At 48.7% G+C, this 14,745-nt stretch overlaps 1 pseudogene across 1 annotated transcript in view; it reads right to left on the bottom strand.

Moving 5' to 3' along the window:
* LOC147708745 (solute carrier family 60 member 1-like) overlaps positions 1 to 14,745 on the bottom strand; it is a 461,401-nt pseudogene that overhangs the window by 291,904 nt on the left and 154,752 nt on the right. The window contains exon 2 of the transcript XR_015296516.1: positions 12,052 to 12,220. The product of XR_015296516.1 is annotated as a solute carrier family 60 member 1-like (transcript). The remainder of the gene's footprint in view (positions 1 to 12,051; positions 12,221 to 14,745) is intronic.

The following is a 14,745-nucleotide window of genomic DNA, read 5'->3' as shown; positions in this document are numbered from 1 at the left end:
GAAAAGCTCAGGCGTAGATGGGATGTCCTGATACCCTGCCTTTTGTTTGCTTACAGAGAGGTCCCACAGAAGGGGGTTGGCTTCAGCCCTTTTGAACTTCTGTATGGGCATCCTGTGAGAGGACCCCTATGTTTGGTGAAGGAAGGATGGGAGAGACCTCTCAAAAAGCCTGCAACCAACATAGTGGACTATGTACTTGGTCTCCGCTCCAGGATGGCTGAGTATATGGAAAAGGCTTCTAAAAACCTTGAGGCAAGCCAAGAACTCCAAAAAGCTTGGCATGACCAAAAGGCTGTCCTGACTGTGTACAAGCCTGGACAGAAGGTGTGGGTGTTGGAGCCAGTGGCCCCAGCAGCACTCAAAGACAAATGGTCTGGGCCCCACACAATCCTTGAGCAGAAGGGAGAGGTCACCTACCTGGTGGACCTTGGAACTCCCAGGAGCCCCCACAGGGTGCTCCATGTGAACAGGCTCAAAGCATATGTTGACAGGAAGGACATGAGCTTGCTCATGGCCACAGATGAGGGACAGGAGAAGGAGAGTGACCCTCTCCCAGACCTGCTCACTCAGAATCCTGATGATGGCTCAGTAGATGGTGTTGTCTTTTGTGGCAGCCTCTCTGACCATCAACAGAAGGATTGCAAACAAGTTCTTCAATCCTTCAGACATATGTTCTCTCTGACACCCAGTCAAACCAATTGGTGTACCCATGAGGTTGACACTGGTGACAGCCTGCCAGTCAAGAGTAAAATCTACAGGCAGCCTGATCATGTTAGAGACTGCATTAAGACAGAAGTGCAGAAAATGTTGGAGCTTGGAGTCATTGAGCCCTCAGATAGCCCTTGGGCTAGTCCAGTAGTTCTAGTGCCAAAGCCTCACACCCAGGGTGGTAAGAAAGAGATGAGGTTTTGCGTAGACTACAGAGGCCTCAATGCAGTCACTAAGACTGATGCCCACCCAATACCAAGGGCAGATGAACAGATAGATAGATTGGCTTCTGCCAACTACTTAAGTACATTTGACCTGACAGCTGGGTATTGGCAAATCAGGTTAGCTGAGGATGCCAAGCCCAAGACAGCATTTTCTACCCCTGGTGGGCATTATCAGTTTGTGGTAATGCCCTTTGGTTTGAAAAATGCACCTGCCACCTTCCAAAGGCTGGTGAATCAAGTTCTCACTGGGCTGGATGACTTCTGTGCAGCATATCTTGATGATATAGCTGTCTTTAGTTCCACCTGGGAGGATCACCTGGTCCACCTGAGGAAAGTGTTAGAGGCACTGCAAGCAGCAGGTCTCACTATCAAGGCCACAAAGTGCCAGATAGGGCAGACACAGGTTGTATACCTGGGCCACCTTGTAGGTGGAGGCCTGGTTCAGCCACTGGAGAGCAAGATACAATCCATCAAGGATTGGGCTCCTCCAACCACCCAGACTCAGGTTCGAGCTTTCTTGGGCCTGACTGGTTATTACAGGAAATTTGTCAGAAATTATGGATCAATTGTGACTCCACTTAATGAACTGACAAGTAAAAAGATGCCAAAGAAAGTTCAGTGGACAGCAAGCTGTCAAAAAGCATTTGATGACCTAAAGCAGGCCATGTGCACAGCACCTATCCTAAAGAGTCCAGACTACTCCAAACCATTCATTGTCCAAACAGATGCTTCTGAGTTGGGTGTGGGAGCTGTTCTATCTCAACTGAATTTTGATGGTCATGACCAGCCCATTGCTTTTATAAGCAGAAGGCTGACCCTCAGAGAGAAAAATTGGTCAGCTATTGAGAGGGAGGCCTTTGCTGTGGTTTGGGCCCTGAAGAAACTGAGGCCATACTTGTTTGGCACTCATTTCAAGATTCAGACCGACCATAAGCCCCTCTTGTGGCTAAATCAGATGAAGGGTGAAAACCCCAAACTGCTTAGGTGGTCCATTTCCCTACGGGGGATGGATATTACAGTGGAGCATAGACCTGGCACTGATCATGGCAATGCAGATGGGCTCTCCAGGTATTTCCACTTAGAGCAAGAAGACTCACCTGGTCAAGGTTAGTTTATTGTCCCAAAGTTTTGGGGGGGTCATGCAGGAGAGTAGGGTCTGCAATCCTATGATCACCCCAGATTTTTGCTTTTTGCTTCACTGGTTTACGACTTCTCTGGCTGTGGGCCTGCTAATCAAACCCACAGCCTTGCTGTTCTCTCACTAAATTGACACGTGTACCTTAGGTGCATTTACCAATTGGTACTGGGCCACCTTATTAGACCCTGTAACTCAGGGCATAGGTGTACCCAGTGCCTACCAGGGGCTGCAGCATGTATTATGCCACCCCTGGCTGGCCATCTAAATCTGACACAACTGTCTGCACAACTGCTGGGGCAAGGTGGTGTAATCACCCCTTGCTTTAGATATAGTATACCTTTATCTAACCCTAAAATGGACACACAGATTCCTATCGGTCACTCCTATGGCAGGCCTTGACAATCCTGAAGGCAGAGTGCTCGGAATCGTGTGAGATGGTGCTCTGGCATGAGCTGAGCCCGTTTGCAGCTTGCGGAACCAAGTCCTAATAGCTGTTCCATGATAACGCATACCATATACTCTTAAGTGCATTATAATCCTCGCGGTTATATGCCAACTCTGGTATCGCTTTATCAAAACATGTCGAGTAAGGTGTCATTCGAATTGAAATACTAATCCCTCGCCAATTCTGGCGACGGGGTTAGCATTCCACACTTCTAGAGGGACACAACATGTATGTAACTGTGAACCCCGGTTAAAGTTAACTCGAGCCTCAGCATCACAAAATGGATGCTGCCACCACAGACACAAGTCTGACCTCCTGCTGCTGGGAGTCCTTCCAGCGAGGGAGGCTTGGACAAAGGGTTTCCTGTCAGGGGCGGTGCTAGCACCATCCCAGACAGGGTTTTGTGTATCTTGGGTAGGCAGGGCTTTAGAGGAAGGTGACTGCAAGTGGCACCCCGGTGCTCACTATGCATCTGCCGACTAGAGTCAGTTCCAGGGGCACACCAGCCCCTGAGCTGGGGAAAGTCCGGCATGGGAGAGGGGTGTAACCACCCCCCTTCCTGGTCCCACCCATAGGCAGGACCTAGTTGCGTGCCAGCCCCTTTTCCTAGTATAAAGATATAGATCATCTTTGAATCCTGAAACTACTTTCTACGAAAGGAACTCTCGACTTCTTTTCAAGATTTCTCCCTTGTGACTAAGGAGTAGTCACCCTGCACCCGCAGGCACCATCCAAGCATCGCGGTTTGCTGTAAGTCTCTCCTCCGGATCAAGACTGCCCAGCTCGATGAGAACCAGCTTCCCTGGCACCTCTGACCTCTACCTGCATCATCAGCCCAGCTGAGATCCGTGGGTGCGACGAGACCTCGAGGGACCGGCCATCTTCAAGACTGCACGACGCTTGCCCAGCACGCCCGCCGAGGGATCCTCGAGTGAGTGCTTTGGGGTGTGAGAAGCCCCAACCCTGAGCAGCTCCAGCACCGAAGTTCAGCCTCCCAGCCTCCACGAGATCTGCGTGGGGCCCTTCTGCTCTTTGCTGCTCACCGCGTTGTCTGGCTACTAGCCGGCTGGCTTGTGGCCTTCCCGACGACAAACGACGACATCAACACCACTGGTCTGGTTGCTCCAGACTGGCCCTTGCTCCCCTCCAACAGAGGAGCACCCTGGACCCTCCTGGTCCACTCCAGACGCCATTTTAAGTCCACCGCGTGGGCTTGCATTTGCCAAGACATGTTGCCCCAATCCTGGGTCCAGCAACGTCGACAGCAGATACCATTGTAGGACAGCTCGCACCTCCATCCTGGTCGCCGACAACGCCTCCTGGTCCGTGAGACTGCAGAGCCCAGCGTCGCCCACTCACCTGGTCAAGGTGACTCTATCCGGGGCCATCCTGGTGACCATCTAATCACTAGCTAGTGATTCAGAACGTGGTCCCCTCTGCTTACAGGTGTCTTCCATCTTCGATCCAGGCTTGGATCCCTCCGAATCTCTTCACTGGTCGCCTGCCAGCAACTTCTTCTTTCAGGCTCCATAGACTGCAACGAGGATTCCCGACGTCTTTCCAGACCTATGCACCCGCAGCCCCTGGGCTAGGTAAACTCAGCATTTCGGTGCTCCAGCATAGCTTTGCTATCCAAGGGTCCAGATCCTTTTTCGTTTCAGCTCTACCTAGTCGGATTTGTCCGATAACACTAACTTTACGAAATCTAACATCCATAGACTTTGTCCCGCATCCCGCGTGAGAGTGCACACTCTGCACCCGATCTCCCTAGGCCTCCTGCTAGTAATCTGAAGGTTCAGTAGTCAAGTCCTAGCGATCCCAAAGCCTATTAGCGTAGTACTTACCTGCTAGTAATTTCGCATTCCACTTTCAGAGTATATAGTTTTTCGTGCCCCTCAGGCATTTGTGTAAATTGGGCGACTTTGCGTATTTTCCTAAGAGCTTTGTATTGTGCTTAGCGCCCTGTCCTCATAAAGAGTCCAGGGCTGTTGTGTTCTAAATAAATATACTTTATTTTCATAACAACTTGTGTGGTGTCCTTTCACTTGGTGTTCAAGGGGTATATGTGATGGTATAACAGCTGGCTTAACACGCCCTCTAGAGTCTAGCCTAAAGTCTGCTCTTGTCCATGCTACTAGGATAGCTGGTGTATGGTTGACTTACAACCAATCATCAATAAGGGTCGTTTGGAATGATACACAGTGATCACTAGAATAGTGAGCACTACATATCAGGCCAACTTCTCACACTATTTACAACCACACGACCGACTACTTTTTGCACAGTGTCAATGAGGCTGATAGGCCTATAATTACATGGCTGGGCACGGTCACCCTTTTTAAACACAGGAATGATCACTGCTCCTCTCCATGAAGCAGGGACCTCACCTCCCTTGGCAATAAAGTTAATAAGCAAATGGATATATTTACACCAGCGATCGTTGTCTTTTAGAAAAATATCAGCGGGGACACCATCTAAGCCGAGCGCACGCCCTCTATTTACTGCGGTAATAGCAGACATAATCTCGTTGTAGGTAAAAAGATTACCTTGAGAAAAGGTCATAATAAAACTATTCACGCCTGTAGCCTGAGTGTTAAGAGTGTATTGTGAACTAAAAAATTCTACCCAGGCCTCTTGAGGTACATTATTATTTGGAGATTCTACAACTCTCTCAGTGCCCCATTTAACGATATTCCAGAACTCTCTGGAATCCTTCCTATCGCTAGCCTTTTTCAGTTTGCACCAATGTTGCTCGTCCCATTCTCTCTTGGCTTTTTCTATGCATGCTTTGTAAGCCTTCTGGCGAGACAGATGGACTCAGGCTCTCTCCTCTTAATAGCATAACCAAGGGCAAATCGTGCCCTCCTGCATTCAATGTTATACCATCGAGCGCCTTTACGGACCATTGCCCCATTTCGCATGACAGGTTTTAAAAAGTGCGCCTTAATCTTGGCGAAGAGGGTGTCATGTATATTGACCACATCCCCCAAGCCAGAAGAAGTGTCATTAATCAATTCCATAGCTGAAATGGCTTGGTCAGTTTCATAATTAATAGTACTTTATCACCCCACACGCCCTCCCCTCCGAGGAATACATTCTACTGGGAGACCTCCGAGGAATACATTCTACTGGGAGACCTCAACTTTCACCTGGAAAAGAGCAATGACAGCAACGCCACCACCCTTCTGGGCAATCTCGCCAACCTCGGACTCAAACAACTTGTCACTACCCCCACCCACATCGCAGGTCACACACTCGACCCTATCTTCACCTCCAGCAAACATATCTCCTTCAGTCACACCACAACTCTACATTGGACGGACCACAGCTGCGTTCACTTTGCCTACAAAAAGACCACAACCCACAACCATCCTCAACCTACTCTGCGGAGAAACTGGAACAAAATCACCATCGACCAGATCTCATCGCTTCTTCAAAACCCCCCTGTCCACTCCTCAAACCCCGACCAAGCAGCCATTAACCTCACCCAATGGCTATCCAACAGCGCCGACATCCTAGCACAATTGAAAAAACGTCAAATCTAACTAGGCAGCAAAAACGCCTCCTGGTTCAACGATGATCTTAAGAAATCGAAGAAACTCTGTCGCTCCTTCGAGAAGGCCTGGAAAAAAGACCCAAACACCAGCACCAGGGATGCCTTCAAAAACGCCACCCGCATACACCACCAACTAATCCGATCTGCCAAGAAAGCCGCTTTCAAAGACCGACTAGACAACAACGCCCACAACAGCAAGGAATTATTTAACATCGTCAAAGAATTTACCAACCCCTCAGCCAACTCCAACGACATCACCCCCTCTCAAGCCCTCTGCGACTCCCTAGCTTCGTTCTTCCACAACAAAATCGCAGACATCCACAACAGCTTCGACAACCAACCCGGAGAACAACCCACCCAACATTCTGCAGGACCTTCACCCCCCTTGAACATCCTTAATAACTGGAACCCAATCTCGACTGAAGACACCATCCACCTGATGAACTCCATCCACTCAGGATCCCCCACAGAACCATGCCCTCACCACATCTTCAACAAAGCAGACTCCATCATAGCACCACACCTCCGAGACGTCATCAACTGCTCCCTCAACTCCGCCACCTTCCCGGAAAGCTGGAAACACGCCGAACTTAGCGCCCTTCTGAAAAAACCCACAGCTGATCCCACCGAACTCAAAAACTACCGCCCCATCTCGCTCCTTCCATTCCCAGCCAAAGTCATTGAGAAAGCTGTCAACAACCAGCTCGCCGACTTCCTCGAAACCAACAAATCCCTCGACTCCTCACAGTCCGGCTTCCGAGCCAAACGCAGCACGGAGACCGCCCTCATCGCAGCAACAGACGACATTCGAACTCTACTGGACAATGGAGACACAGTCGCCCTCATCCTCCTTGACCTCTCCGCAGCCTTCGACACAGTCTGCCATAGCACCCTTCTACAGCATCTCAGAAACATCGGAATCCAAGGAAAAGCACTGGAATGGATCACCTCGTTCCTCACCGGAAGAACCCAGAGAGTCCGCCTCCCACCATTCAAGTCAGATGCCACTGAAGTCATCTGCGGCCTACCACAAGCATCCTCACTCAGCCCCACCCTTTCAACGTATACATGAGCCCCCTCGCGGCCATCGCACGCCAACATAACCTCAACATCATCTCCTACGCTGACGACACTCAACTGATCCTCTCACTCACCAAAGACCCTAACACCGCCAAAACCAACCTACATGAAGGAATGAAAGAAGTAGCCGAGTGGATGAAGCACAGCCGTCTGAAACTGAACTCAGACAAAACAGAAGTCCTTATCTTAGGTACCTCCCCCTCCGCATGGGATGACTCCTGGTGGCCGGAGGCCCTTGGAAAAGCACCCATCCCGACGGACCACGCACGGAACCTGGGCGTCATCCTGGACTCCTCACTCTCTATGAACAGACAGGTCAGCGCCGTCTCATCATCTTGCTTCAACATTCTTCGCATGCTCAAAAAAACATTTCGCTGGATCCCCATCGAAACCAGAAAAACGGTCACCCATGCACTGGTCACAAGCCGCCTGGACTACGGAAACACCCTATACGCCGGTACCACCGCAAAACTCCAGAATAAACTCCAACGCATCCAGAACGCATCAGCCAGACTCATGCTAGACATCCCGCGTAAAGACCACATCTCCGGTCACCTGAAAAACCTCCACTGGCTTCCAGTTAATAAGAGGATTACTTTCCGCCTCCTAACCCACGCACACAAAGCACTTTACGAACTTGGACCCGAATGCCTCAACACACGACTCTCCTTCTACACCCCCCCCCCCGCCAGCTACGATCCTCCAACCAAGCCCTTGCTGCCGTACCTCGCATCAACAAAACCACCATGGGAGGTCGATCCTTCTCCTACCTGGCAGCTAAAACCTGGAACTCACTTCCCACTCACCTTCGTCTCACGCAGAACCACCTAGCATTCAGAAAGCAACTTAAAACTTGGATATTCGACAAGTAATTCCCCACCCTTCTTCAAGCGCCTTGAGACCCTCTGGGTATGTAGCGCGCTATACAAATCTTTTGACTTGACTTGACTTGACTTGACTTGAATGACCTGTTGATTGTTGGCTACAGTATCCCATCTAAGCCTGCGCATGTTGTTCTCTGGGATAATCAGGGGTGGAACAAGAACATTCGTACAGGTAGAGTTTGTCTCCACAGCCCACCATTTGTGTGTCACACATAGGGGGTTGTGGTCACTTTCTGTTCTCTCGACAACCTCCATATCACAAAGAGTTGGCCACAGTGTTAAGCTACAGATTACATAGTCAATTCTACTTTTATGTCTCCCATTATCAAAAGTCATAGAGCCGTTCTTATCCCGTAATGTTCTTCCGTTCAAAGCTCTCAGACCTTTTTCGAGACACATTGCATTGAGGGCTATTATGTCCTCAGTTCAGCGAGAAACTGGCTTCAGTTGTAACTCAGGGAAGCCCCAGTGAGAGTCCTCTTCAGCTCCGGTGGAGGCCTCTTCCGAAACCAAAGGCTCAAACATCCGATTAAGGTCACCTGCTATAATAATGTTGTTCTCGTATGAATGTGCATCAAGGAAGTTGTCCAAGGCTGTTAATACTTCGGATCGACCACCCTTAGCACTCCTAACATATATGTTATAGATGTCAAGTGACCCTAGGGTATCAGTAGTTAACCTGATCAACTGAATATCGTTATGACTAGTCGCTATACTTTTTATTGTGAATTTTAGGGTCTGTCGAATCCAAATGGTGAGCCCCCCCATTGATCTACCTTTTGGGCCTTTTACCGCTGGCACAGAGAAGTTCAGGTATCCTAACACAAAGACAGGTTCACATGCTCAAGTCTCCTGAAATATGCATACATCAAATAGGGTAACAAACCCAAGCCAGTCCCCACAATCTAGTTTAGAGGTCAGCCCAGCCAGATTCCAGGAGATTAGGTTAGCTACCCCAGTCACGCAACCAACCAGCGCTTCAGATGTAGAGTTCTGGATACTAATCTCGCCTGCTACTATCGCTACTGGGTTATTCATCATCCCATTACTGTGGCAATTGACATTCTGGGCAGGCAAACTAGATAAACTTGAAACAACATTCCACTTCGTTCTTAACATACAGCGATTAGAAACCCTCCCACTACGATGGTAAAAGAAATCTAAGGTGAGTGGGATGATCTCGGTGGATCTTCGCTGTGGGGGTAGGAGATTGGGCAATATATTGGATAGTACCTCTGGATCTGAGAAATGTAAAACAACACAGTCACCCCGGAATCTTTTTACACGGTTTCCTATCCACTCCACCCTCCTGGCCTTGACTAGTTCTTCTGCCAACTGTTGCTTGCGCCAGGGAGTTATCACCATGTTATTTGTCAGCCAGTGTAGGGCTTTAGACAACAAGGAAGGAGTAGTTTCAACCTGCCCTGGGGCCAATTTGGGGACATTAGCAAGGACCAGTACTAAAGGAGAAGCCTCGACTATCAACTCAACCGAGCTATTCACAGGTTCCGGAACAGAAGATACAACTGGAGGGACAGCTTTCTCTTGCACACAATCCAATGAGGATACCAGGGGAGCCACCGGATGGTCAAATTGAGGGAAGACCCCGCCACCCACCTGTATGGAGGGGCCCTTCTTTAGCTCAACCCTGTTAGCAACCTCGTCAGGCAGTTTACCTACTTCAGTTAAGGTGTTATTTAGTAAATCCCCTAAGCGATTGACCTCTTTAGTGAGCTTCTCTATTCTGCCTACCAACGGTTTAACAATTCCCTGTATCTTGGTGTCTATCATGTCCAACAGATTCTTAAGTTGTTCATTAGTTAGAGTCATACAAACATCATCATCAGTTGAACCATCAACCTCCGCTAAGGTCTTACTAGGAGGGGAAGCAGGCTTTTTCCGGCTTGATCTTAGACCTCCACGCTTGGACTAGCCCTTTCTGGCGCCTCTAGTAGTGCGTGGCGCAGGCACTGGAGTGGGGGCTTTTTCCTCAGATAGATGTTGTTCAGCCTCCTCCTCATTATCACTGTCTAACGCCTCACAATCTAACTGAATCGTTGTGACGTTAACAGCATGATCAGGTATAACAACTACACTGCTACTGGTGTTGTCTAACTCAGAAAATTGGGGTAGGTCTGGTACCGGCAAAGTCGGTGTAATTGATGTGGATGATGCACCCAGCCCAAGTGAGGATCTCCTTTCACTGTTGATTTTGGCAACTACCTGAACTAGATAGTTGTCCATAGTGTTTTTAGCAGGCAATTTCTTTTTGGAAGACATAGCACACCATAGACCAGTGAACAAAACCCTCCCTAAGCCTTTTATGGGTACGTCAACAAGAAAAATCACAAACCCTCAGTGTAACACATCCACAGATTGGTCAGGAATGGAATGACTTGATTTACCTCCGGCAATAACAATGTCTCACCTCGAAAGTTCGGGCAGAGTAACTGGCCCAGCCCAGTCTCTGCCTGTCTCGGACTGTCTTAGACTGTCCGCCCTTAGTCGGGCTTCGTCCGGCGCGTCCCGCGCGCGTCCTCGCGGGACGAGGGACCTGCCGGTGCTTTAAGCGCCTCCTGGCGCGCTGGTTACAGGCGTCGTCGTCGCTGGCCCCTGAGGATGCTGGGGGTTGTGGTCCGGCCGGCGGAGCCAAGCCCGGCCGGTCGGTAACTGCAGTGATTTGGCGGAGCCAAGCCCGGCCGCTGTACAGAAAGGACAGAACCTTGGTGAAGGCAGCAAGCATGTAGAAAAACTCGCAGAGCATTCACCCTCCCTTCTGAAGTGCACATAGGTGCTTGCGTCCATGTACAGTTGCCCTATATAGTTGGTAATTCAAAATCCCCAAGTCCTCCATGACCTTCCACAGCCTTGAGTGCGAAATGTGTCAAAAGCTGCGGGCAGATCCATGAAGGAAAGATATAACACCCCCTTGTTTTCCACTGTTTATTTTCCTATGATAATACTTATGTTCAGGCATTGATGGACTGTGCTCAAGCCCTTTCTAAAACCAAAGTGAGTGCCCACCATTATGTTGTTTGCTACTGGCCAGTCTTCCAATCTGTTGAGCTGGATGCATCCCATAACCTTCGCTGTAGCATCCAACAATATCAGGCAATAATTTTGGGGTAGGGATTTGTCACCCTTTTAACAAATCGGGATGATGATTGAGGTTTTCCATGAAGGAGGGGGACCAGTCACTACAGTGGCGTTATACACATTTGTAGGCAGTGGAGCCCAGAGTTCTTGCTGCTCCCTGTACATGTCTGGGGGTCCCATCTTGATCTGTGGCCTTCCCTCTGATACTCTCATCTAAAGCTCTTGTGACCTCAGCCAAAGTCACGGGCTGGAGGGAGTGCTGTCGGGTAGCTTTACCGAACGTCTCTGGGTTCCTAGGGCTTTCGTGTGCCATTTGGCCTACTCCTATTCATTGAAAACGTTCAGCCTCCTATTATGATGCGCCCTTCCAATAGGTGTTTAGTGTTGACATTGCATACAGTGCATTCTTCACTTCCACCCCTTGACTTGTACTGCAAGTAGTGGCCAACGTTGTATAGACTATCTCCTTGTTCCATTTATAAGTGGCAGGACTCAATAATGTTCTAGCAAACAAATCCTTGATGTTCTTACTTCTCTCGGCCACATGTCTCAAAACATAATCAGACAACCACCTAGCAAACGCTATGCCCGTGTGAAGGCATGATTAGATTTCAGGGGTGGGATAGATGGCCATTTTTTGTTCGTTTCATTTTGTCACAAGCATAAAGCAAAAGTCATTCAATTTCTAAATATGCTCACACTCCAACATTGCTAACTAGTGGAAACCTTTCAACAGCTGCCTGGCAAAAATATTTTGCCATCATTTCTAGCACAGACATCATCATGTCAAAGACTACTAAGGCAATTGGCAATATACAATCCAAGAATAGGTGTAACTTACTTTGGACATGGATGTACAAGTAATACATTATGTCACCACCCACAAAATAAAAATATATATACTTTGAGGTAGCATTTACCTAGCAGAAGTTTCTGATTCATGCAATCAAAAAGAATCCCTCCAGTCATCGAACCGCCAACATACCCCAATGCTCGGACAACAATAATGAAGGACATATTGGCCACATTGGAATTCACATTCTCAGACAATTGTTTAAAAGTGGGCCCCAAGACAGCAATGGCCATTCCCTAGAAGAGAGAAAAAAGGAACAATAAATAAACAAAACAATTTAACATCCTAGATCGATTACATTAAGTAGTATGCATTTATATGTTAATACAAGAAATGTGTAACAGAGAGAAATCGCATACCCCTTTAAAAGCTGCTGAATGCATGCATAAGTAATGCAAGTATAAAACTGCCCTGTGCTGTAATTTACATGGAATAAAATGTGTATTTATATGGTGAAACTATTAAAATCTAACAGCAAGTAGCTCTTACTGGAAACTGTGAAACTTAAAGCAGTGAGGTTAACACACATTTTTAGGTCTCACTTCTACACAGCTGTTGCTGTCTGCCAGTGACCTCATGTTGTCATTGCGCTACTACATGCAACATACGCTTACAATATGTAGGACTTGGCCTTTTTGTTTAAAGTTCCCTAAACTTTTTGCTTTCCCCCTAGACCTTTTTCCTGACCTAGAGATGCCAATTGAGATTCTTTGGGTACTTTGCCACTGCTGATCAGTGTCAAAGTCCAGGAGTTCCCTATGTAAAATGTAATGGTGATTGGTTGGCCATAATTGGTATGTTTGCCTTACTAGTAAAAGTCCCTAGTGATGGGCACTGTGTGTGCAAGGGCTAGTAATGCAAGGGGGCGCAGAGAAAGGAACTCAGGCCTTCAGTACAGGGCCTGCGCGCAGAATCCTAAGTTAGTAGTCCTGACAAGTGCAACCACTTGTCAGGCCTGACTTTCCCTTTTACATACACATGGGGAATCCCTGAGGTGGGTACCAGGTGTAGGTAAAAGGCAGAACATATACTGAGGGGTGTGTTATGTTCCTACTGTGAAAGAAGGGGGAAGGGGGACCCGGTGGCACGAGTAGGGAGGAGGAGTTGCTGGCTAGCCCCTTGTCTCCAGAGGGGGGATGCAGAGTCAGCAGCAACACCAGGAATCAGTAGCACCACCCAGGAAACTGGGGGGGCGTAAGAGAGCCCATGGGTGGAGGCCTTGTGCCTGGTTGCCAGCAGTGTGGGGAAGAACACCTAGCGTCAGGAGGGCGTGGGGAGTCTGTAGCCAGAGCTCCTGCCGTTCTGAAGTTTGTGGGTGCCATTCCTGAGTGGCAGGCCCAGACAACTAAATGGAAGATTAGGAAAGGGCTGTGTTCCCTTGTGGGGACAAAAAGGGGACATGGTCCAGCCAGTAGGGCTGGGTCCCCTAGGAGTGACCAAGGAAGGCCCATTCTTAATCTAGAGGACAAGATAATTGGAGGTAGTATCCTGACCGATGGGTCTCCCGGTACCACTCTAGGGAGGAGTTGGAAAGGGTCCAGCACCCCTGGCAGCAAGGGATCCATGGATCAGCATTGTTGGCTCAGGGGGTGGTGATCAAGAAGTCCCTCTGGGGGTAGGAAGGAGTGGAACAGGATGGTGTCCCTGTGGTAGAGGGTTGCATCCTGGTTCTATCGCCCGAAGCCGGGAAGTTCATCAAAGTAATGATTGGTTTCTCCTGGCTTTTGGCTGGGAAGGGGTTGTGTAGGGCTTGGCCTTTTTGGTTAAAGTTCCCTAAACTTTTTGCTTTCCCCCTAGACCATGTTCCTGACCTTGAGATGCCAATGTAGATGCTTTGGGTACTTTCCACAGCTGAACAGTGTCAAAGTACAGGAGTTCCCTATGTAAAATGTAATGGTGATTGGTTGGCCATCATTGGTATGTTTGCCTTACTAGTAAAATTCCCTAGTGATATGCACTGTGTGTGCAAGGGCTAGTAATGTAGGGGTGGCCCAAGAAGGGAACTCAGGCCTTCAGGTAGGGCCTGAGCGCAGAAGGCTAAGTTAGCATGTAGTCCTGACAAGTGCAACCACTTTTCATGCCTGACTTTCCCTTTTACATACATATGGGGCACCCCTGTGGTAGGTACCAGGTAACCCCTGGGCAGGGTGCAGTGTAGGTAAAAGGCAGAACATATACTGCTGGGTGTGTTATGTTCTGACAGTGAAAAACTCTCCATTTTGTTTTTCATTGCTGAAAGGCCATTCTTCCCATAGGACAGAATGAGGGAGGCTGGGTGTTGTGTTTGTTAGCCTAGTTTCCTGTCAGTTTATAATGGAGAGGTGACGTTCAGTATGTATTGACTCACAGTGTCATAATGCATCTTTCTGTGAAGGTAGGTTTGTCACTGTGTTTATAAACCACTCTTTTAGAAAGTGACTGAGTTCTGTGCTCTGAGCTTTTCTGTGTGTCTCTGAAATGTGGATTGTCTGTCTGGAACTGAAAGGTGAGAGGAACTGGGAGAGGTCTTGACCCAGGAAGGGGTTGAGATGGCACCAGGCTGCCCTGTATCTGGAGAGTAGTGGGAGGAGAAGCCAGGGAGGTAAAAAGGCCTGAGCTGGTTCTATAAACCAATTGACCCATCTCCTGCAGAGTGATTAAGGATCCAGACGCCCAGTATCAAAGGGACAGAGGTGACACTGGGAGGGAGACACCCAGAACTGATTTACAGAGGGGTCAGAGACCCCAGAGCACATACAAACTTCAAAGACATTAAAGAGTG

This window comes from Lissotriton vulgaris, chromosome 6, assembly GCF_964263255.1.
Source record: "Lissotriton vulgaris chromosome 6, aLisVul1.2, whole genome shotgun sequence".
NCBI lineage: Eukaryota > Metazoa > Chordata > Amphibia > Caudata > Salamandridae > Lissotriton > Lissotriton vulgaris.
This window is presented reverse-complemented; position numbering and strand designations above follow the sequence as displayed.